This window comes from Pinus tabuliformis, chromosome 8, assembly GCF_031772625.1.
Source record: "Pinus tabuliformis cultivar Carrire ecotype Pingquan chromosome 8, CPIR1, whole genome shotgun sequence".
In the NCBI taxonomy this organism is placed as follows: Eukaryota; Viridiplantae; Streptophyta; class Pinopsida; order Pinales; family Pinaceae; genus Pinus; species Pinus tabuliformis.
This window is the reverse complement of record NC_142294.1, coordinates 625,586,928-625,612,071: the sequence shown is the minus strand read 5'-3', so window position 1 is coordinate 625,612,071 and position 25,144 is coordinate 625,586,928. Positions and strand designations below refer to the sequence as shown.

Here is a 25,144-nt window from a genome sequence, read left to right as displayed (position 1 = left end):
AGTCTTGTTTATCTTCTTGGTTTCTTTCCCACAGGAAATTCAGATCCCTTCCTTTTTACATAATTTGGACCATTTGGAGAAGCAGGAGATCTCTATTGTTTGATCAGAAAGATGCTAATGTTAGATTTGTTATCATTAAGGTGACAAAATATTTTTAAGAAATAGGGCCGACTAAGAAGCACAAGAAAAAGAGACAAATCGTGTATAAGGGCATATGGAAAGATTTTCCAGCGAGTTTTTTTACAGTGCCTGTCAACAAAGGAACTGTGGTTGCGGAGAATTCATTGTGTTAGAACCCAACATATATTATCACTTATGGTGGGAGGGAGATAGAGGTACAAACAACATGGATGAAATTATAACATTATGGGGGGTATTGATATTCTCTAGATGGTTGGGGTTGGAGACACTTCACATCCACGATGATGCAAAAGGTATTATTGATTGTGTAAAGGAGCAATCATAGTTCAATCCTCCCATCCTATCAAACTGGATGTGCCATATTCGAAATCTGGTGAGTTCTTTCCATTGTATATCCTTTGGGCACATATATAGGGAACAAAAACAGGTTGCAGATCTCCTTTCCAAGAGAGGCATTAGCAAGGAACCTGGGATTTTTTTTTTTTGCAACATATGTGCAAGATTCCTTGTCGAATGTTGGGAGCATCATCTTCTCTTAATATGCAATATAGCTCATTATATGTTAGATGAGACACAACATGTAATATTAAGGATAAAACATAAGGGATTTTATATACTCTGTCAGAATCTAAGTATGTTATTTTGAACTATATTTTTTTTGAAGATAGGTGGTACTCTATAATCTTGTGAGGGAATTTAAAGATAAGATAAGAAGGAGAAATATGAGCCAAAATAGATTAATTTTGAAAATTAAAGGATGTGTTCTACTGGTTATTTAGAGGAAATTGTGTATGATGTACAAATTGTAAGAGATTTTGAGGAGAACGATCTATGTTTTTTGTACTATCTTTTTTAATAAAAAGAAAGAGTTTTTTTCTTACGAGAAAAAAGGAGAAAGCATCGGTCTTAGCTTTACAATATGTTGTTATTCCTCTTCAAAAAATATTCAAAACATATATCTCGTTATTAGTGGAGCAACAACTAGAGTATCACACTCTTGGAGTTAATATATATATTCATTGATTCCACTTTTAAAATTTGCACTCATTATACTAGTGAGAATATTGTTTCCCGAACAACCATGCATAAGAAGAGAAAGTCAGGGTGGGTGCTACAAGAAATTGGTATTTGTGTCACTCCTAGACATAGAAGGTATTTGTCATCGGAGGTGTCTATCGAGGCAAAGGAATTTCCCGGACGACCAAAAGTGGTTAGAATCTGGGCAAAAAAATTTCAAAAAATATTGCACTAATAGTGTTTGAATCATGTTTTTGATGGTGGAAATGGATTCAGCACCATCAAAAACCTTTGAGGCACCAAAAATCTTGAAGTTTGACAACTGTAACCTGGATTTACAAAAATCCTTACCGAATTTTATCAAAATCTTGCCAAAATTTCCATGATTTTCTGGGCAAAAAAAACAGTCTAGTTAAAGTATGACTTTATCATCCAATTATAATTGATCTTATTATGTATTTTATCGTCTTGTGAATGATCAAATTCGTGAATTGATAACACTATATTTTATTATATTCATAGGGTTTTTATTTTATGGTCATGATTATGTGATAGGGATATCTTTTATATTATTTATTTTACTTTAATAAAAGATAATGTTTTAATATATTATGATTTTTACATGGTTCGATAAGTATTATTAGTATTATTATCTAATTTTAAGGTCACAACCAAGCCAGACACCAAATTGGTGTATGAGACCCCTTTGTCCCCTCCTAAAATTCTCTTCTTTCTGCAGTCCTCCCAATTGAGTTTGTTATTGAAATCAATCCCAAGGTACTTGTACTCATTTACTTCTTCAAGAATGTTGTCTTCAAAGAAGAAAGTACGCTAGCTCTGCTTCTCTCATAGAGAATGTGAAAATGAATTTACACACCCAAAATGAATTTCTTATGGAATGCTTTACCCACTCACTTTGAAAATGTTATTGATATAACAATGCATCATTAAGAATGTAAATGAGTTTCAATTCTTATATGTAATGTTTTATATTTTGAGAATAAGAAAATAATGAAATGATATTTTAAGGTTTATGAGACTAAAAATAGTTTATAAGATTATTAGTTTTTTGTTTTTAGCTTTTTGTAATTGAATTCTTTTCTTATTCAAATTAATAATGAGCTAGCTCAACCTTCCAACAATCTTTTCACTAAAATAATTTAAATCACATAAAATAATTTACAATTTTTCTTTTTCAAAACAAATGCTTTCCCATCTAATTTAGATTATGAACTTATTAGAATTGGAATAATCTCAAATCCCTAGGGAATTGGTGAGTATGGAGCCACTTGGCACTAATCTAATTTTTAAATTTATTAAAAGTCAATGCAATGTAACAAACTCTATAGCACAACAAAGTGGTTGATAAGCATTAAGACTAATCATACGTTCACTATAGTTGTTGATAAACATTAAGACTAAGCATATGCTCAGCATATTTCCTTGAGAATCAATAAATAAAATAACATTAATAAAAAAAGGTTAAAATAAAAATAACTTCATGATATTCTCTTATGGTATGAGAACCCATGGTATTCATGTGGAATATAACCTATTTAAAAAGAAACATTAAGCTAGCCTAGATCGATTCACTTTTACATCTCAAAGATTTAAAAAAACTTTACATCTCAAAGATTAAAAAAAATATATCGACTTAATAAATATACAGTTATAAAACTAAACTATTAATATTAATTTTAAGGTTTCTATTGCATAACATAATTAAATGTTGTTATCCCTGGAATATGATAGGGTGTTCAGCTAACTCGAAGCAGATTCTAACCTTTCAACCCCCCTGCTTTCATTTAATATTTAGAAAAACACAATCAATGCCTTACTGGTCTGGTCTATGTAGCGGTTTCAGTTTGTTCGAAATTAAAGAACAATCATGGCTATGGTTGCTGATGAAACCAAAGGAATGATGACTGGGTTTGCCGAAGAGATGAAACCAAAGTCTGTATGGTGAATCTTTCCCAATATCCTTAGCTATAAACACTAACTCCTCGTACAAGTTCAGTAGGTGATCCCTGTTTTAGGAGAATGAAAGAACCTTCAGTCAAGAATGTCTATACCCACTTTAGGATAATGAAATAATCCCCAGTAAATAAAGTATATATTGCTCTTATTAGCCCCAAGATATCCTCTGTAAAAAATTCTCTACTTGTTTTAACCTAATTAACGTAGTTTCTCTAAAGGGTTCGGTACCCATATTGATTGTACGAGGTCTTACTATAAACAAGAAGAAAACTAGAGAAAAATACATGAACATAGGTACCTGGCCTGCTCAAATTCCTCATGTAAGCTTTCCATTTTTGTTCTCAATGCAACTGACTTTGGTTTCTTTCCTCAACGCAAATAATTGCTACATATCAACCCATGCTCTTGTCAACAAATTTGAACGTATGGAATAATGGTTCCTACCTAGAATGCATACAATGATGAGCTAGCAATCTAAGCAAGAGTCGTATCAAACCTACTTAATTTGGCGACACACACCCTCTCATCTGTTTATAAATTTCCTTTAGGAATATTAGGAGGGACATCTATATGAATGCACTCAGGAGGGGCTACTATGATCCCTTACCTTAGAAGCACCAGATGGATGGATGCTTGTGTGTTGGAAGTACTTTCAATGATTATATAGATGCCCAAGCTTCCCATCTTTTGGCAAGTAAATAGAGTAAACCGAAATACTAATATATAATGAAAGTCCATATTATAATTCTAATGATATCTAAACCTATCTGGTTCATAATTGTGATAGTGTGAACTTAGCATTTATCATTTTCGATTTTCTAGCTATTCCACCTTTTGTAAAGTATAGCGTTGTCTGGTGCAACTCGTATTATTTCCAAGCTTTGTAAGGTAGATAATAACAATCTAACAACCACCAACTCTTGCATGTAGAAGGGTTAAAACACTAATAATAAATATAAATCATTTTTCTATGGAAAAGTATTTTCGTATTATATATGCGGACGAATGAATTGAATTAAAATTCCCTTGTAATCAACATACAACCAAAGTCAAGAATTAAAGAATACCCTCTTGCATATTTCAAAAGACAATTTAGGATGAAAAACAAATTTCACAGCTAATAGGGGAACTAAAAACTAGGGAGAAACCAATCGTACAAAGAAAATTGCTTTGGATAGATGAGGTACTTATGGTTTAAAATAAACTCTATTAACCAATAGCCTATACATACTTATCATACTGGAATCCAACAGATCCATCCGAAGACCAAAAATCCATGCCAAGAATACCCTATATGACTCATACTACGCGTAATAACCAACTCACCGACTTATTGTACCCGTGACATCAATTCTTGCCCAACAACACCCATTTTTTGATTATTTGCACATAGAATCTTGAAAATTTCTATAGATTTCTTTTGCACTACATTAAACATGGGGGCAACAGGACCATCCTTTTGGATATTACTGTTGGCTTGATGGGCCCTGACCCAGATTCAACGTTAATTAGCCAAGTAAATCCCTACACTACTGGCCCTTTCGGCACCAATCCACGGAGCATGGACTGAAGTCTCACCCGAAGTAGTATGGGGGGATGTAGGAACCAGGTTTCTGCACCCTGAGATGGTTGTAATGTCATTTTTACCCTAACCCTTCTTTCGCGTAGACCTATAAGCCCTTTGGGGCTTATTAATGTACTTCTGTTATTTGTTCTTGAAGCCTCCGCGAAAGTCCTTGATCGTCCTTCGCGGACCCTAAATAGCCAATTCAGCCACTTACACACCTTTGTAATTATCCTTACTTCTGTGTCTACCCTGATTAGCTTAAGTATTGGTTAACTTCAACGTGCATGATGATTATCTTTGCATAAACAAATGTTCTTACTTGCATTCATATGATAAAGTAAAATACATAGATTCACACATCAATATAGAATTAAATCATAAACTTAGTATTCAACATAACATAATCACAAAATTCATAACAAAAGTAAAATAAATCATACATTGATATCTCCAGAATAATTCTCTTTATTGATGGTTTATATCTCTAGTACAAACTCTAACTTCCCTGCACACACAACTGCAAGGGTCTGTGCACTCAGCTACAGACTTCTACCCTAGGCCTCTACACACTCAGCTGTAGAGCCTCTTCCTACGCTAAGACTCTTCACTCTTAGCTCCCACAGATCCAAAAATTTCTTAGAACTCTACGAGCTACTGCCTTAAGAATCTTCTAAGACTCCGTTTTTTTACATCCCATGGCCTGCGGACCAAGGGCAGATCTCATCAAGCCGACACAAGCTATCTAAACTGAGGGCGAAAACCCTTTTTGACTGTTTGCATCTCCGTGCTCCATGACCACAAAATACAGAGACTTTACATTATTTATACAAAACTTGGGCCTTTAGCCCCAAAACTTGGGCTTTTAACCCCAAAATTGACCCCAGGGGACTTGTTCCCAACATGCCCCCAACACAAATCTGGTGACTCACCTCGAGTCACTCAGCCAGTGTGGAGATATTGTCGCGAAGACCTCCCAACTCCACCTATACGATTGTAACCTCGGCGGTACACTGCATCGCCACCAGCGTAACCTGCTCGACCAGTTGCTCTGTCGCTAGTTCTACACTGTCTGCTTATACTTTTTGCTGTGTCGCTTGTAGACTGGCCAATTTCCCTTCAATGGAGGTAGTGAGTACATAGGCTTCCTCCAACCAAGGCCCCAATTTGGCCTTCAGTACTGCCTCCTTATGGTGAGTTGCATCCACCTGTTCCTTTAATGCCTTCGCTTCCTGCAGCTTTTCTAACCTCTACATGATGGCGAGGATGCGTGTTGTTGCTTTGACCTCATCGTACTTTTGCTGCAACTCCCGTGCTTCAGTTTCTAGTCTTTGCAGGTTGGGATCTTCCTGCAAATTGGTCACTACTTCGAGTGCCTGCTCAAAGAGCATAGTGCAATCCTTCACTGCGGTGTCAATAGCTGCAACAATGTATTTTACAATGGTCGTGACTTTTGGCAAAGTCGAGGGCTGAGCCCTCAACTCAAGTTCCATGATCTTAAGGTTCAGTTCAAATTGAACCTTAGCCAGCTCTGTTCGTGCTTCATGCACACTTGCAACGAACTTCCAGATCCTAGCGTCGATTGGCTCATCTTTGGGGATGTTCAGATCTGGAACAGTCTGGCATGCCTCAACCACCATAGTTGTTGTGTGCTCATTCTTTTTTGTGATCTTCTTAAGAAGATCAATCGCGGATAATTTTTTGGTGAACATATGTGCATTGTTCACCTTCTGCTCACTGATAACATTCAAAGCGCACTATTCCCAAGCCTGAATTTCTGCGATCACACAATCCAACAGGGTGTGAAGGGCTCCACTTGGAAGTGCGGCCAAGTTTTACCTGACTTGTTTGATGGCGCTAAAAGTGGCCCTGTTAGCCTCTGCTTCTATGGTTAATGCTCCATCCAACAGTGCGACAGCCTAGGGATCCATTTTATGGACCATCTCTGCTACGTATGAGGTTCTCGATGCCAAATTTCTTGACAACGCACTGCCCCGCCCTGCCTAGATCTGTAGCTCACACAGACCCATTTGAATGGAGACCAAGGCCTATTTTCGATGCTACTTGAACTACTACAAAAGTTCCGTGGTCGCATCCCTCAATGTATCACCGATATCATTCAAGTTACCCTCTGTCAAGGTGATTGGGTCCAGGGACGATTTTCTGGCCTAGGACTTCTTCTACGGTCCTACTTTCTCCTGCTCCCTTGTGCACTTAACTCGCAATGGAGTAGTCTCTGGGTTCACTCCTCCTTGCTCTAGTGCTACTCCTCCTCATCGGTATGTGGAGAAGGTGACTTTTGAATCCTATCAGAGTCACAGTCGTCCTCTTCCTCCTCTCCTGCCTGTGTTTTGGCTGCGCGCTCTGCTGTGGATTTATCCTCAACTTCCTTCCTTCATTTTTTGGTCAACTGTTCCATATTTAACTTGGCCTCTTCCTTCTTCTGCTTCGTGACAGACTTACTAGTCCTAGTTGATAAGTCTAAGGCCTTGCACCAATCTGCGAACCAGCTCTCTAGAACCGTGGCGATTGCATCATCCGTCGCCAGGTATGGAAGATCATACCATTTCTATGTGGGGTCCTTATGCGCTTTGATGGACACATGGTGGAAGTTTGCCTTGAACTCCACATACTTGGACAACTACTCAAAGACAGTTGATGAGAGTCGCAGCTTGCGATTGATGGCGGCGTGGATGCTTGATTCCATGAGAATTCAGAATATCTTGCTATCATTGATCCTTTGGGGGTCTTTTGTGGCCTAGAGCAAAGCGAACTTCGTTGTTTCAGGCATCTCCGGTGCAATCGGAGGAAATTGACTGTCCTTTGGTAAGTCCCACGCAACTAGGACAATTGACAACATCAGCCATGCATAGTGAAAAGTATTGCATTGATCTTGTGCTTCTCTGCAGTTTGCGAGGAACTCGCTGCAGAGATAGTGCACCTAGTTAAATTGTACGCCCTCCGCACACTAGGCTGCCAAAGATACCACTGGTGCCGACATTTCATCTACGCAACACTTCCTCATAATTTTCCTTGCCAAAATTTGAGTGGCTACTTTAATTACAGGGTCAGTTATGCTGGAGATGGATTAGTTGCGTGGCTTCTTGGCAAGCTTGAACTTTTCCTTCATTCATTCGGTGAGGTCACGCTCACCCTACTTTTCACCAGATTCCATGGCCGGATTCAAGCCTAAGTGCAGGAGCAAGGTGATCTTATGGATCAACGTGTCAGTGATTGGGATTAGATCTCATAACCACATGCACCCATCGTGCACCAAGGATAACAGCTGCTTGATCACTATCAAAGTTATGGGTGCGCGGTTGTAATGAGACACCCATAGCAGGTTCAACAATCCTACATTCTCCACCTGTTTTATCCATTTTCTTGGCTCTAGTGCGGTCACACTAGAGTCTTTATAGAAGACGCGGTGCATGAATGTATCAGTCGCCAAGTGGGGAAAGTGCTCTGTATCTTCTAAATCCCTATCCTCTAGCTTCAAAAGGGGGATACGCACTAAGCGCCGTCCTTCGAATGTGATTTTTTCTGGCCACAATGGGGTGAAAAGTGTGACTTTGTTCTCGTCAATGTCCTTTGGTAACTTTGCCTTGCCTTCTCACAGAGGGATATATGGTGGAAGCTTGGAGATAGGGTCTACCCCCTCAACGTCAACATCTTTTGTCCCCATGTCAATGTCTTCTATGCCCATAACAATGTTCTCTATATCCTCGTCAGGTTCCAGATCTACTACCTTGGCCTTCTCCTGTGCAGTAGCCTTTTCTTTCTTCTAGTGTTTCCTTGGTGACTCACGCATCGACTGTGTTGATTTCTACTTATCCTTCTTCATCTTGGGACCTTCTTTAGGTGGCGTGGGCCTTGGCTTGGGCGACCTTGGAAATTTGGGTACTTCTACAGGTACCTCTACACTCACTACCTCTGGGGCCATTGCTTCTCCAACACTTGCAATCTCTACGGGCACCGGCATGATGCCAGTTAAAAGCTCCTGAGTCTCCTTCGAAAATTTCTCAAACACTGCACTCACTACCAAAGCCTCAAAATTATCAAGGTTCATGCGCGTATGATAGCTCAACACCTCAATTCTCAAAATTCCAAGTGTTTTTCGTTGGTCGGCCATCTATAATTTATAGGAAATTTCGAATTTGAATCCAATCGTTCCCCCCAAAATTGGTTCATAAATGCTAGAGTGGCGACAGATTTTCAAATATCTTGCTCTTAAAATCTGACTTAATTGCCGCCCTCCCCCACTCCATTTAGTTGTTTTCCCAATGTCAATTCATGAACAGTGACCGTAACGGTCACTTTTCGGCTACCGTGCGCGGTCTCTCCTTTAATAATGCAGCTCCCATCACGCTTCTATTGAAACTGTGACAATCCTCCACTCGACGTAGTACCCCAATCGCGCAGCTCTACAACACGGGCAGTGTAGTTTATAGTTCCATGCCTCCTTTCAACTGCCTGGAGTGCTAAGACTGTGCTTCTACCATATAGTCATCTGGCCGGATCCCCGATGTATGGCTTCAATTGGTTACCATTCACCCTCCTTGGGAATGGCTCTCCATTCAACTTTACCAATTAAACTGCTCCACCATCGATAATCTCCTTGATGACATAGGGCCCTAGCCAATGCATCTGAAATTTTCCTGCAAATTTATCAAACTTACTGTCATATAATAACACTAAATCATTTACCTTGAAGGTGCACAGTTTGATGTGTCGACCGTGCCATGCCTTTTCGCATTCCTTTTGAACTTGCTGATGGAATCCAGTTAGAAACTTATCTCCTTCCAGTTCTGCCAGCTACACGAGCTTTTCTCTAATTAGTTTGTTTGTGTTTCTCTTGTTGTTTGTTTCATAAACTTAGAAGTAGCAATTGAACTTCATTTATCATTAACAAATGCAAAGTAGACATCTACTACTTCAATCCATTCACTGGATCTGTTTATGATCTGAACAGCTGATTCACAAATGATCTGATTGCCCTTTGTGATAGCTCTTACACCTTCTTTAAATCTACCCTCTGATTGTGCATTACTGATTGCTTTTACTCGGCCAAAAACCATAGATTAAACTGCAAACCGTGACCCAGAACCTGGATAGAATTCTCGTTTCTGCCCCAGCGCAGGCTCTGTGAAGAGGTTATGCATTTCAACGCACTTCCTGAGAGGGCTACCTGCGCTGAAATGTAGTTTCTTTGTGTAACAGGTGCGCTGATCAGCCTAGCCTTGTGTAGCTGAGGTTCTTTGCTTCATTTTTTCAGTTTTGTCTCTGATTTTTGCAGCCTGTGATTAGTGTATGTGTCTGTTTAAAAACCCCTTTTCTTTGCCGTAATTCCGCCTCCTTTGTACAAAAAGACTGTAGATGTTTTTATGTGTTTGTGGCGTCATTTACAGTTTTCCATTGCAAAAGTAGAATAGTCATACTGTCGTCCTTTGATTTAGATCTGTCACAAGTGTCGATTTTGATCTTAGGAGAAAGTTTATTTACTGTCGACAGTCGATTATGCTTTTACTTTTTCCTTTGGTTTGAATTTGTGACTTTCTAGTGCCAAAACGAGTATTTATTTCAAAATCATAAAGTGTCGTAATCGTCTCTACCTTTTGATTTCAAAAAGAAGCTTGTTTGTGTTTGTCACTTGAAAGCAAATTCAGATTTGTACATCAACTTTCTTTTTAGGCATCAATATTAAGAAAGTGAAAAACAAATACATGCACATGTGCATTTGCATATTGGCAGTCTGTTTGGCTTGATTTAGGGAAGTGCATTTACAGTGTGCTCTTTTCTCTTTGCGAAAAGATTGTGTCTTTCTTTTCCCTTAGTAGCTAGGATTTTCATTGCTGAAAAGAGATAAAAGTTTGCTTATCATCTTTAGATTGCATTTTAGGAATTACATCTACATCTCGTGGTGAACCCAAAAAGGAAAACTTCATAAGAAATATCAACTTAAAATAAATTCAATGAACTTAACAACGCTTTGGAACTTAATGCACAACATTTAGAAGTCTAGTCTAGAGACATATTTCGGCGTCGTAAAGCCTGGTAACTATTGTCCTCACTAATGGTTGGGTGATTCCTCCACTTTGAGACGATAAGTGCCAGTACAGACTTGTGCTCCCACGTACCGTCGAGTATATATTGCGAGACCCCTATAGGCTTAAAACCTTTTATCCATAGGAAGCCGTGTCGACCGCCCTACTGATCGCAATGCACCGAACACAACATTCGGGAAGATTGACTGTCGTACCATAAAAAGTATTCTGCAGTTTTGCGATTGGTTTGGTACTCCCTCTACCTAGATCTCCAGAGCAGTCCCTTTCGTTCCTTTTCAGACTCCTTAATGGAAAAGGTCCATCTGAGCAGTTGTCACTTCAGGCTCATTAAAAATCGAAGGAGACTAGAGCCATCTTTTGTTTTTTCTCGACTCTTAAAAACTGAAAAAACAAGTTGTGTCAAAGCGTGTTAAAATTTATTTTAAACAGAATATTCATACCCTTTTCCTACGTTGATCTTGGGTTGAGAAAATGGAGCATACCAACCAAGGAATTCCCCTCGGTGGAAATCCTAGTCCCTTCTCCTCTTGGGGAGATGTTGGTGCACCCCATACGGCCACATTGTCGCTTCCAGGACTGACAATTGGCTTGCCAGTATGGCTCTTCTCAACCAATGTCGTTCAGAACACCACTATTCCTGAGCAATCGAATCAGCAATTAGACGATTCCAGAGTTTCCCACCAACCTTCTACTTCCTCTAATTATTCCTCTCCTCCTTCCTCTTCACTTGATGGGGCTGGAAAAGCCAAAAGTCAAGTTCCTAAGGAGAAGAAGGAAAAGAAGAAGAAAGAGAAGAAGAATAAGGAGCCAAAGGCGAATGGGGGAAAACGAGTGTCGTCTAACGAAAATCCACACACTGCACCGACCAGGCCTAAATTGCCATGTGTCATTTTCCAAGGAGACCACTTTCACAGAGATTGTCCTTGCATACCCCGGATACTAAGGGACTGGTCTCCTCGTTTGCACAATCCGGTGTCATCAACCCCTGATGATCATGTTGAAAGCACACCGTCAACTAGTGAAAGTGAAGCCCCAGGACAAAAAGGGAAAGCTAGATTTCCCTGTTAACTGGCAATCATGCCATCCACCGTTGTCCCTTCTTAGACGAAGCTAAAAGAGTTTTGGATGATCGTCTGGTTTCACCATTACGACTTCCTCCTGGATATAAAAAACTCTTGCTGAGTCCGTCACTAGTTGAGAATCCAGCTGGCCCGCTCAAGTGGTCAGCTGAAGCGCCTATCATTGAAGATAAACCATCTGAATCCATACCAGACGAAAGTCAAAAGGTCGAGGCGGCAGTTGACCCGGTCTTGCCTTCAGAGGTTTTATCTTCGGATGATACAATCACTGAAGAGAACAAGGATGAAAACGCTTGCATTCTAACTAGTATCACCTACTCTAATCGGTTTTTTTTACGTAACCCTAAGTGTTAGCTCAGTCAAGTAGAGTAAGGTGAGGGGGGAAACCTTAGCAAGTATGTCCTAGGTATATACAAAATATTTCTCTAAAGGAACAACCTCTTATGCTCTCAATAAGTCAATATCCCTCTTCTGCCTCTGAAATAAATAAGTGTTATGCATAGTTTTTGAAAAAATGAAAAAAAAATTAAAAATTAAAAAAATTGAAAAAATTAAAAAAATTGAAAAAATGAAAAATGAATAAGGAGAAATAAGAGAAAGGATTCCTGCATAGAGAGGTGATGCAAGTAAATTCGTTGGGGTACTAACCAGGCTCACTGGAAACAGAGTGATGCATGTGTTCCTGCATGACTCTGTCGGGGTACTGTCCAAGCCTGCTGGCAACAGAGAAACACTAGAGATGAAACTTAAACTCTGACTATCATATTTCTTGTGTACCAATATAACCCTCATCCCCAATTGAAACAACTTTGTTGACTTGGATTGGAATGTGTGCTGACCAACCAAGAGCATGGAAGGTGCTACATCTTCAATCAAGCTAGTGTGGGAATCAATATCATCTCACAATCAAACAATACTTCTGGAGGAGTTAGAATTGCTTTTCATGAAACAAGGCCCATTCAAAGAGATGGAGTTCTACCAATGTACTGCCAAGTGTTATAATGGCTACAACCACCCTCCAAAATTTTTCCTTAGCTTCGTTTTAGATCCTCCCTTCCAACCATCCTTAGCAGCATGTCTTGTACTATCCAAGTACATGGGCTTCAACTGAGTTTCAATGGCTTACCAGCCTATGTTGGTCAACTTGTTTGTTTCCCACCCACAGGCTGTCATTCTAGACTTAGGAAATTTTCTGGGTGAGATGATCCCCTTGAAAATTGCGCAATTCTAGAGGGGAACCAGCCTTCCCTCCAGAAATTGCACAATCTTGCTGGGATCTAGAAATGTGTAGTTTAGCTAGGAAACCTTCCCCTTGAAAATTTCACAATTTAGCCCAAAAATAGGCTTCAACTAAGGAATTGTGCAGTTCTGATTGACAGCTAGGGATTTAGTCCAAAAGCTTCATAGTGCATGAGGGACAGTCAGTCTTTCTCAGCCAAGAAACTGTGCAAATCTCATCCACAGGTTTGTAGACCGCTGCATGTGCTTTCAGGTTGACCTGTTCCCTCTAGGACTAAGCAATCCTGATTTTCATGCATAAGCTGCTTTTCTCGAAAAGGCAAAAAGAAAAAAGAAAAAGTCATCCCTAGATTTTAGGGATCCATTTTAGCAGCTGGAGGTTACATTGAAAACCCATTTTGGAAACCTCCCGACAAGTGTCGTTGTTTCCTAGATTTGTGGCATGCACGTCAAAACCTCAATCTTATCAAAACTCATTGATTCGACTCTATAGAGCTCATTCCTCGAATCGATCTTGGAGCTCTGACATCCCACATCACATCTAGGAGCCTTCGGCACATTCAACTCAACTTTTCTGGGTACGTCCGTTTTTCATGACTTTTGCTACTTTTCTGGCGCTTTTTTTATTTCGTCTTGTCTAAGTATTGTCTACTTGGTTTCAATGAATGCTTTCTATCGTTTTGATGTATGTTAGCTTGTAGAAGCATTGTTTCAGTTTTCCTTTGCATCTCACTATTTTTGCATGCATGACATTGTTTCTACACTAATGGTTTCCATTGTGGCGACTCGCTTCAGACACAAGCTCACTTTCCTGTTTTCTGAATCTTGCACTCAATGTTTGCATGCATGATCATTCACTCTTGATTACATTCAGTCTCGCCATGCATTGAAACCTTTTGATGTTTTCAGTCACTTGTCGACAGGTTTTGGCTGCCTCAGCATGGACCTTGCCTTGCCCAGTCAATAATGTGCATCCCTGAGAATGAAGGCTCTGCCTTCCACCCATAAAATGCACAAAGCAGGCCAGCACTGACACTCGGGCTTGCTCTATGCAATTCTGGGAGGTAGTGCCCAGCTAGCCCCAGAAACTACGCAATGTAGTTTGTTGAGTTTCCATGCCCTTGCTGAGTGAAACTATGTATTGCACAATTTCAGTCCTCAGTAAGCGAAATTGGATTATTCATTGCACATTTCCAATAGTCAATCAACCTCTTAACAACCGGGATTGTGCCTTGCGCAGTTTTGGTAGTCAGTCTCCCAACCTCCCAGTGGAAATTGTGTAATCTTCACAATGAGTCACACAGGTATGTTACAAGTCATTCCTCAAGTTTTTTTTTTTTTTTCTTCAAATGATAAATTTATTTCCATGAGTGTTTCTATGTCTCCAGGTATCACAAGTTTTCATCTTCCTCTCAACAGCATAGGTACAATGGCCTTCAGCAAAGTAGAGTCAAAGGACACCATTGAGAGCACAACTGAGGATGCAATTGAGAAAGTGTTTATGAGCTTGCCTATCCATGAAGACACCAAGTTTTTCATAGACAAGGATATTAAGATGAAATGACAGTGGCATAACAATAAGAAACACCATCAGCAGCAAAAAAAGGTAGAAGACTTGCACACGAAAAAGGAAAGAGGAAGGTTGTTGACATCGCAGAGGCAAAGCAAAGCTACATGTTCAAAGTAGATCCACTTGTGATGAAAGTAGCTTTGGTGATTGAAGCTAAGAGGTGACATCACGACAAGAGGATCGCAGAAGGGTAAAGAGAGAAACATAGGATAAAGGAAACAAAGAAGGAGTTGTTGGAGTTGAAGCCACAACTCAACGAAGAATAGGAGATGTGTAGAGGAAATAAGGAAGCACAAAAGGAATAGGTACAGAAGGAGGTGCAACATGCATAAATTGATGAAACTTTGTTGGAGAAATGGAAAGCACCATTGAGTTCATGGCGTCGAGAAATGCTGAAACCATATAAAATTTGTCGAAATCTGACAAAGTGAAAATCTGGCTCATAGAGCTTTAAGTTTTCCACATTCACTATGAAGTACATTTGCATGTATGTCAGAAAATTGAGACGGAAGGCATTGTTTCCAATCTTCTCCAAGATGGTGAATGTACCATACCAGATTGGTTGCAACTTCTTTCCTTCTCCCTTCATCCTGTCCTTGCTGATATGGAACCACACTTTGTCCCCCACTTTAAATTGACGGTCAACTTGTTGTTTGTCATGTTGAGCCTTGTACCAGGCTTGAATTTTCTCCAACTGCTCTTGTACTGCTTGGTGAATCAACTAGATTCATTGAATGGACGTTGCGCTTTGTCCTTGTCATCACGTCCACTGGAGTCATCTTCCCTTCCAAATACCATATCAAAAGGATCTTTTGGCAGGTAGCCAAAATATGTCTCAAATGGTGAATGATGTGTATATGAGTGCACTTCTTGATTGTAGGAATGTTGCACATGTGGAAGATGCTCATCCCACAACTTAGGATGTTTCCCACAATAGCCTTGCAACAAGTGTGCCATGGTGCGGTTGGCAACCTCTGTTTGTCCATCGGTTTGAGGATGAAATGTCATGCTTCTTTTCAACTTGGTGTCCATCATATTCCACAAGTTGGTCCAAAACTCTCTGAGAAAGCATGAGTCCCAGCCTAACACAATCGATGTGGGAAATACAAAATAGACCCAAGCATGCTGAAATAAAAGATAAGCAGTCTTCTCTATAGTGATCTACTTTTTATAAGGCATTAAAATACACATCTTACTAAAATTGTCAACGACGAAATACAAATAGTCATGACTTTTCCTAGACAAAGGAAAACCTCCTACAAAATCCATCGACACACTTTCCCATGGACAACTCGGAATAGCGAGTGGTGTGTAGAGCCCAAGTTTTCTATTAGAGGGCTTTGAAATAGAACATGTCACACATCCCTTTACGTAGCGAGTCACAATGTTCTTCATATGAGGCCAAAAAAAAAATCTTTGTACATGACACAAAGTTTCTTCAACACCAAAATAACCAGACACAAGGGAGGTGTGGGCCTCCTGAATTATATGTACCCTTTCCACTGTGGGTATGCATAATTGACCAAGGAGATACAACAGTTTCCCCTGTAAGTGATAGTTGTCCACCTATGAACCATGGGTTAGTTTTGCATAAATCTCCTTAAAGTCATCATCGTTAGCATATTGTTTAGCATAACTTTCAAAAGCTAATGAAGCATTATGAAAAATAATAGAAGCATAAATAGGAGGGCGAGATAGCATATCGCCCACTTTGTTGCTAGTGCCCTTCTTATACTTTATTACTAGATGAAACTACTGAAGAAAGCCCATACACCTGAAATGACGAGATCACTCCAACTTGGTTTATGACTGAAGATACTGCAAGGGCTAATGATCCGTATGGATGATGGTCTCCTTGCCAATTAGGTAGTGTTTCCACCTTTTCACACTTTGGACCAAGGCATATAACTCCTTGTCATAAGTGGGATAGTTTATCATAGCCTGAGAGAAATTCTATGAATGGTAACATATCAGATTCTTTTGCTGCATCATTATAGCTCCCATGGCATATCCGCTGGCATCTATCTTAATATCGAATGGCTGCTCGAGATCTGGTAAGTCCAAGACCGGTGCGATGTTGATCTTTTCTTTCAATGTTTCAAAGGAATAATACTACTTTCCTGCCCATTGAAAGACTTGCTTTACACTTGTAAATGTGTGTAAAGGTGCTGCAATAATTGAGAAATTGGCAATAAATCTCCTCCAATACTATACTGCACCCAAAAAACGATGAACCTCGGTTACACTAGTAGGCTTAGGCCAATTTAAAATTGCTTCAACTTTAGAAGGATCAACTTTTAATTGACCATGACGAACAATATGACCTAGGTAAACCAAAGAGATTTTGCCCAAACTCACACTTTGAAAATTTTAGATAGAGTTTTTCTTTTTTCAATACATCAAGCACTTTCTTCACATGGCATACATGTTCATCCCAACTTTTACTAAAGATAAGAATATCATCTAGATATACAAGAACAAATTTATCAATGAAAGGCCTACAGAGATCATTCATGACCCTCATGAAAGTAGCTGGAGCATTGCAAATTCCGAATGGCATCACCATCCATTCGAACAACCCCTGTTTGGTCTTGAAGGCGGTTTTCCACACATCTTGTTCTACAATTCAGACTAGTGATAACCACTACGCAAATCCAATTTGGTGAAATAGATAGCATTCTTTAACTGATATAGTAAATCATCAATGCGTGGAAGAGGGTAATGATTTTTCACCGTGATTTCTTTTAGTGCTCGGTAATCCACGCACATCCTCAATGTGCCATCTTTCTTCGGCACTAAGACAACTGGTGAGCCGCATGGAGAAGTGCTCAGTCTAATGACCCCTTGGTTCAATAGATCCTGCACCTGCTTTTTGATCTCCTCCATCTCAATGGTCGACATCCTGTACATGCCAATATTTGGTAAAGGAGTATCATGCTACAAATGGATCTCATGTTGGATTTCCCTCTTCGGAGGTAATCCCCTTGGTTCCTAAAACATCTAATCATGGTTAGAAATTAATTCACATAATTCCTTTTTTTGCACATGATTACAACCATGGAAAACATCAGATAATTTTGCATCTTTCCCCCTTACAACCATAAACATGCAACCCTCACTAGAATTCACCAACCTCTTCATTTGTCCTGCACTTACAAGGCTAGCATTGATTTTAGTTTTATAAGCCCTTACAATATATTCTACCCCACCTTTTGTGATTTGGTATTTTTTTCATGACAGAAGAAGATTTCTTTTCTATCATATAGATATAGACTCCCTAATACCATGCTACATATATCCAATGGTATCACATCAAGTTCTACCTCATCCACTAACTTCGAAGAGATCACAAATTTAACCTTGCACTACTTAGTTACATTCAATTTTTCTTTATCATGTATCCATCCAAGTGGGAAAGCTTTTGTATGTGGTTTGGTTTCTAGGACTAGCTTCTTTACCAAGGACTTTGAAATTAGATTTTCTTGGGATTCGGTATCAAATAGAGTTTCCACTTTTGTATGATTTATGATAACTCTAATATGAAATATCTCAATTATCTTTTTTTCATTAGGAAGGGACTCATCTATTTAACTAGTGCTTTCATGTGATTCACAATTAACATGAGGTGTAAGAGTACCTTTTCTTCATGCTATTGTGATCAATGTTTCATCTCCAGAATCAGATCCAAGGTCTTGTCGCACAATTGCGATTGTCCTCTATTTTCCTTTTCCTCCATAGTTCTTTGGTATCTTTTTTGGGTTTAGTTTCCAACAATGATTGTCATCATGACCTTCCTTTTTGTAGTGAGTGCAATAAGGCCTTTCTCCTTCATCTGTCTTGGTTGATGCCATCCTTTTCTCCTTTCCCTTTCCTTTTACTTTGGGTTTGCCATTTAGAGGTTTGAATGGTGGTTTCTTAAAATGATCATTGCTTTCATTTTTGCCTCTATTCTCAAGATGAATGGCCTTTACACTGGTCGAGTCAATAGCAGTTGGTTCAAACAATAATAATGAGTGTCTAATGTAACTATGTAATGATCCAATATACTTAGTTACTACTTCAAGTGAGTCAATTGCAATGCCCAAATTAAGTGTTTGTTTTCTAAACTCCTTTGTAAAGCTTTGAATATCCTAACCTATGCCTTGCCTTAAGTATTTCCAACCCGTTAAGGTTTTTTACTTATAACCCAGGGATAAAATTGTTCCTTTAATGCAGAAATGAAACTAGGCCATGAGGAAAGAAGATTACCCACACTCTTACTGCTTCGTAATTTGCTCTCCCACTAAACGAGAGCGGTGATACTCAGCTGAAGAGAGGTAAGCTGAATCTTTTCCTCGTCCTTTTCGATCTACTGAATCCTACAGTAGATTTCAATCTGCCTAATCGATTAATTAAGTTTTTCTGCATTATTTTCACCATTAAACATGGGAAGATCAAATTTGACATCTAATTTAAAGAAAATTTTCTTAGATGCATCCCTTGAATTTCAATGATGATGGTGATGAGAGGAAGAACTTTCACTCGTTGAAGGAGAAGGAGGGGGTTCTTCATCACCATTTCCATGCACTGAACCTTGTTCTTATACCTTTTTCCCTTCTGCTTTCTCCAGCCTTGAAAGAAATTGACTGAAATTTTCTACCATGGTATAGAAGGCTTTGTGGAAATTGAGATCCTCTTCATAACGAGCCTCTTCATCTACCATGTTTCTCCTTCGATGTGCACGCCCCGCTTAGGGATTGAAAGACTTTAGTTTCCCTTCACCTCTTCGGAGCCTGTTTCTTGTTAGCATACAAACATGCAATTCACATCTACAAAGACCTGATTTGATACCACTTGATCAGAGATCTTTTTCTTATAGATGTATTAAAGAATTACATGCATAAATTGTAGCTTAAACATAGAGATTTAATGTGCACATGAGAGAGGGGGAGAAACACATAAAAGCATGAACGAAGACAAGATACATGATCATGGAGTTTGTCTAGTTTGGACTACGTCTTTGGGTCTTTCTCAATCAATGAGGAGGCCTTCATTCATTAAGAGGCATGAGAAAGAATAGTACAATCATCATTTACAAAAAGGAGTCTTATACCTCCATTATGGAAAATGGCCAAAAAAATGCAAAACTTTGTTGGAGAAACGGACAACACCATTGAGTTTATGGCATCGAGAAATGCTGAAACCATATAAGAATATTAGAAAATAGTTGAGGAGGGATTGGGGGATCAAATCCCGCCCCTCCACATTTTGACACCAATAAAAATCTATTTTATTTCGAAGATATATTATGTATATCCATATTCTAGGGAGAATAATTTTTAATATATATTATTTTTTTCTTTATTATGCGTTTATTTTGGAATATGGCTTCTAACATTTTAATTTGATTATCAATAATGATTAGATCAATGGATGTTAGAGCTTTAACTTCCATGCAATATTCTGTAAGTATTATACACAAATAAAGGTTGATATTTATCTCCAAAGTAGTTACATGCATTTTGTCCATGTAATTAAATTGATCAATTAAAAAAATGACATATAGACAAGTGTCATATGAAATGAGTTATCGCTTTTTGGGCATGTGATAGTGATAAGCCATTGTATTGGCCCATGATATTGTAGCAAAGTCTGTTTACAAATGAAAAATCTCTATGGTAAAGTGATGATAAATATCCATTGTTAAGAATCATGTTTCATGTTTTTTAAATGTATACATGTTTAACTTATATATTAATGGTTTTAATAATTAATAATTATAATAGTAATAATTTAAAATAAAGTTTTAATGTAGTTAGTTTTTACAATTTTTTTTTTTAATTTATCAATTATCTAAGATGTATTATGAAGTGTTTCGATTTCATGTATTATGTATTATGGGTGTACTAGTATATATAAATTATTGTTATATTCCAACAAATTATTGTTATACTAGCATAACTATATAAGTTAAATGACTCGTAAATGTTGATAAGCATTAATACATAATAAACATCAATACAAATACTTCATGAGTTGTTAACTTTATTATAATAGATTATAAATTTATTTAAAATAATAATTATTATTATTGAAGATAAAAATAATTAATATACTTTTTCCGAGGAGAAAAACCATTATTTTATTCAACCTATAAATTGGTAACAAATTTCATTTTGTATATGCTAAAAGCATTCAAAAAGATAATTCTCTCAACCTGTGAATAATAAGAAGGTAAGATAATAAACATATGTAGTAAAACCAAACTTAATTATGTTAAAAGTCACTTAAATTCTCCTTCTTTCCTTTTTTTCTAGACCTTTTACGAAACCCCTAGGGTTGGGTCAACAAGAACCATTTCTATTTCATTTGTAGTTTTCATAAGTATGATTTTTAAGACATGAGCTCATTTTGAGCCCCCCACGGTCCAACAATGTAAACTATAAAACGGAAATTGTAAACTCAAACGAGAACTCTAGCAAAAAAACCTGAGAAAACATGAAGAAAAAACTAGAAAACAAAAAGTGTCGATGTTGGAATAACGTGTTTTTTTGTTTTTGTTTTTTATTTTTTTCTAGGGTAAATTTTCAACAAATTTTTAAAATGGAAATGAATACCATTTTTCGCCAAAACACCCTGCAAAAAACACCGTGAAAATGAAAAAGTATTGATTTGGAATATTTTTTCTTTTAGGATATATTTTCCACATTTTTAAATAATGGTGTAAAAGATAAAATATTACGACTCCAAAATTCCTTAAAATTTCATAAGGAAATTGAAAACAAAAATTTACAAAAGAAAACAAAAATTAAAACAATGAAAAAAACATGGAAAAAAAACAAAAAAGTTTAAAAAAAATAATAATAAGTAAATAAAAAATTATTTTAGAAAAAAAATTAAAAATGATTTGTATAAAAAAAATCACAAAAATGTAAAAATAAATAAATAAAATAAAAATTAACTTATAAAAGATTAAAAGAATAATAATAATAATAGTAAAATAAAAATATTAAGAAAAATTAATAATAATAATAGTAAATTAAAGATTTTTTTTTTTAAATGCGTTTTTTTTATTTTAAATGCGTTTTTTTTAAATAAATTTATAATCTTTACTTTTCAAATATCATCATTTTTTATATAAAATTCATATATATATATATATATATATATATATATATATATATATCCTATTTTTTATTCCAATTTTCCTTAAAAGTCTTTTATTTAACATGTCATTTTTAACTAAAAGGTCCTAACATACATACTGTTTTAATTATATCTATATGTAAAATGTGTATTTTTTCTCGAGTTCTTAAAATAATTATATTTCACTGACATTTATTTTAATTGTATTGAAATATTAATTAACTATATATAAATATAAAACAAATCCTAACCTCAAAATATTAATTTTATCATTTTTTTAAACTTTGCATAAAAAATTAAAATTTTCTTTATAAAAAAAAGATTGCAATGGAAAACAAATTTTTTTAGAAAACCCTTAAAAACCAAATATCTTAGGACGAAAAACATGAAGAGGAACGTGACGACTTGAAAATGATTAAATAATCAACATTTTTTTTATGTATACTTAGGATAAAAGAAAATTTAAAGTGTCAAAAATATGCCTTAAAAATAATTGTTGATGTTTCTAAAAATCAACATGAAAATCACTTACATTTAAAAAAAATATCCCCACTTAATACATTAGAAAATTTAAAGTGTAAAAAATAAGCCCTCTAAAGAAAGGGGTTGAAGTTACATAAACACTTTTCAAAATTAGCATGAAAATCACTAACATTTAAAAAAAATGTTCATACTTCATACATAAGAAAATTTAAAGTGTCAAAAGTGTCAGCTACACTATTTGTTCTATTTTTGGGCTGTTTGAGAAGAATTTTATACTTTCCACGTGCAAGTGAATTTAAGACTGCATCTAGATCTTCATCTGGCAAGTTCAATTGATGTTTGATGTCTGAATAACTCAACTTTGCAGAGTCATTAAACAACAGCAATACGGCTGCTTGATTAGTTGTAACTATCATTTCTGTTGACCTGTTCGCTTCAAACCAACCTACAATTTCACAGATGCCCAAAGGATATATCCAAGTAAGTTTCCGTCTTTCAGTGTGTGTAAAATAAAACTCTTGGAATACCTCTACACATTTGAGCAGCTCTAAAGGAAGATTGATTTCAGACAATCTTTCGCTCGGCAGAATTCTACGAGAAAACACTCGAACACTGAAATCAATTTCGAATTGTATACTTGGGTTATTATCAAGGTATGCCTTAAACTTATTTTGGTCCTCCCTTGCTCGGTTTAATTCTATTAGAATGGTCTCTAAATTTGATGTATATTCTTGACCAAAGTGCTGTTTTAGCTTCAACACTGTACTCCGTTCGATATCATCATTTGCACTCGTGTCAAACAGAACTCTAAGAGTTAGTTTCTTACAATATATTTCAGCCACAAGAAATTTATTGCTCGCACACGCCAAAATTTTCACCACCTTTTCGAGATTACCCTCTATATCATCATGGCATATATTTTTAGCCCCACCCTTCTTAAGGAGATTATGGCAATATGTAACCAGCAATTCTTCGCCGCTTCTGCTTCCTGCAACTCCAATGTTGCAGGTTGACCAAAGTGCATTATATAAAATCTCATCCTCTTACAATATATTTCAGCCACAAGAAATTTATTGCTCGCACACGCCAAAATTTTCACCACCTTTTCGAGATTACCCTCTATATCATCATGGCATATATTTTTAGCCCCACCCTTCTTAAGGAGATTATGGCAATATGTAACCAGCAATTCTTCGCCGCTTCTGCTTCCTGCAACTCCAATGTTGCAGGTTGACCAAAGTGCATTATATAAAATCTCATCGAAACGCTCATTGTTCTGAAATACATTCTTTACAAATTCCGAGTATTTGTCTTGCAATTCAATAATTTTCTGAACAAATGCCAACTGTACATCTTCCTGGCTACTTATATTTTCTCTTTCCTGTGAATCTTGCACGCTTAAGGGTTTATCTTGATGTTTAACTAATGCTGTCAATTCTCTATCTAAATGTTCACCAAAGCTATTTTCCATGAGCTCCAAAGCTTGAGGTATTTCACAGAACAGCCTGTACATCCTGGAAAGATCATCTATCTTCTCTTCCTTCAACAAGGCATGGCAACCTGAACACTCTTTTTGCAGAACATTGATCCCATACTCAGTGGAAAGGAGTGCATCTTTTACCTTACTTAGTAACATATCCCAACAATAATCGTTGGGATACAAATATAACGGGGCAACGACTTCCATTTCATGTTTCAAACATTGTTCCACCTTAAGCATATAATCTGGACAAGAATACTCCACAGACCACGAAGCAACATTTCGTGAATAGTAATCTGCAGCAGCTTTCAACAACTTTCCTTCATGATAACTTACCCAATAAAAGGATTCTGTGGTCTCCAATTCACCATCTTCAATCCCCACAATGCAATGAACAGCGTTCCTCAATAAAGTGCAGTCAATTTGTTCTCCGTCCCTCTCTTTATCAACAAGAATAATAACAGTCTGCATCGCATTGTCTCGTAATTCTTCAAAGACGAGTTTTCGGAAACACTTCACTGTAGCCCCGGAGACATCAAAAGAACGATCCAAATATTTAAAAATGTTTAACAGCCGTCTAAACATCACCTTATAAATTTCCCAACGTCTCACAAGTTCTCTTAAGATCAACAATTCATCATGCTGTGTCCTTAAAGCCGGTAAAACAGTACCTGTGAGATACTCTTCAATGAATTTCTTGTATAAGTCAAACAACTCATATGCATAGTTATGAGGGGAACTTTGCCTGCACATGTCGTATATGGTTGTGTAAAGATTGATGTTCTCCTCTACAGTTAACTCACCATACCCCTCAACTCCTTCCAGGAAGTTTTTCAGCTTTACGATGCCCTCGTACACAATAGACCATCCTTCCTTTAGCGTTATAATACTGTCCTTGCTGTTGTTCTCGCTTTTCACCTCGGTATTGTTTTCGCTATTACTGTTCGCCATTTTTAGCAGTGCTACAGCTTTGCGTTCGTTATTGTTCTTGCTTTTGCACTTTGCCATGTTTCGCTCTTTATATTCACAGGTTTCACCTTTTCAGAAGATCGCATCGATTGGCGAAGTTACGATAAATAATTCAGGAGCGTGTATATTTATATTAGTTTTAAGAGTGGCATTCAAATTTTCATTTAGCCGATATTAATTTTAAATATTTTATTAAGAATTATAATTATATATATACGACCACTTAAAAAAATAAAAGGATAAGAATTATGTACTTCATGGTAATCTTTAAATGTGTAGGTATAAAATTTTATCTCTAACCAAATGGCCCCTCTTGGCAACCTGTGCTCAACTCCTCAGCCAGGAACTAGATTTTTTTTTTTCAGAGGGAAAAAAACATGATATTATATTCTGGAAAATGATGAGAGGATACATAAGCATGTGAGGCTGGCCGGC

At 37.2% G+C, this 25,144-nt stretch overlaps 1 pseudogene; it reads right to left on the bottom strand.

Moving 5' to 3' along the window:
• Positions 1–5,949: 5,949 nt before the first annotated feature.
• LOC149237052 (cullin-1 pseudogene) lies at positions 5,950–24,748 on the bottom strand (annotated as a pseudogene).
• Between the last annotated feature and the right edge of the window lie 396 nt (positions 24,749–25,144).